General features: G+C 48.9%; 1 protein-coding gene across 1 annotated transcript in view; it reads left to right on the plus strand.

Moving 5' to 3' along the window:
- The window catches only part of LOC119593392 (Krueppel-like factor 13), a gene marked incomplete at its 3' end in the record, with an annotated part of 64,105 nt that overhangs the window by 50,644 nt on the left and 12,430 nt on the right, over nt 1–1,031 (plus strand).

Consider the following 1,031-nt stretch of genomic DNA (forward strand, 5'->3'; position numbering starts at 1 on the left):
GTATTGGCTGCGGACGTCGGCGGATCGGCCGGGCCTACCGCCAATCCCACGGCGAGAAATCGACCGGGAATAGTATGTCGTTTTTGGCGTAGCGGTCCGTGTAATGATTACCTGTAGTAACCCAGGTGACGCCCCGGCACGCTGTTGCTCTTGGGACGATATTGATTTTTCCCCCTTCCCCCCCCTCCCCCCTTTTTTATGAAGTTTAGTCGGCGACAAAAATCTCAAAAAGTCAATTTGTCAAACAGAACTGTCGCGAGAATCGGCCGCTGGAAGGTTTCCGCGCATCCTCTCGCTCTCCCAATCTATTTTCCTTTATTACCACTTATTTCCTCGCCTTTACATCATCCGTGACACTTACCCTGAAGAAGCTTTATGCAAGGGAGAGACGTTTAAGAGCTTAAAAGACGTTTCCTATGCAATAAACGTCAATAAAGTGAGGGGATTTGATCGAATAAGGCCACCAAGGTAGAGCTCCCGGGGCCGCGACCTGCACTAGACCCCCAGCCAGGGTGCCAACACCTGTTCACACATCTGTTTGGCCTCGTGTGAACATTTGCGACTCCTGCACAGGTGTTACGCGTAAACCGGTTGGCAGGTGTGGAGGATTTGAGAATTCGCCATGACCATTCTTTCTATTAAAATTTTCCGTTTTAATTTCCTCGCCTCGTAAAAAAAATATTTAGTTTTTTTTCTGATGTATTTCGTCGGGTCGATGATGGCTGCTTGGTGTCGTGTTGATCTTCGAAGAAAGTGTGTGCGGTCGTGTGCTTCAAAGCCTCGAGGTTTTAAGACGAATCGTCCAAAGGGAGAGGGAAATGTATGTTTGCAAGACAGATGAGCATTCACAGGTCAATAGCCGTGGGAGGTGCATCTCCTTGGCAACGCTGTCTCCATATCTGTAAACTCAATACATGGCCGCACACTTTCATACACAAACGCACCGGATCTCACATAAATACGTACGTGCAGATACACCCCCCACACACGTGCTTGCGGACGTAGCTAATACATAACAGGCACGCACGCAA

Source organism: Penaeus monodon, chromosome 32 (genome assembly GCF_015228065.2).
Source record: "Penaeus monodon isolate SGIC_2016 chromosome 32, NSTDA_Pmon_1, whole genome shotgun sequence".
Classification (NCBI taxonomy): domain Eukaryota; kingdom Metazoa; phylum Arthropoda; class Malacostraca; order Decapoda; family Penaeidae; genus Penaeus; species Penaeus monodon.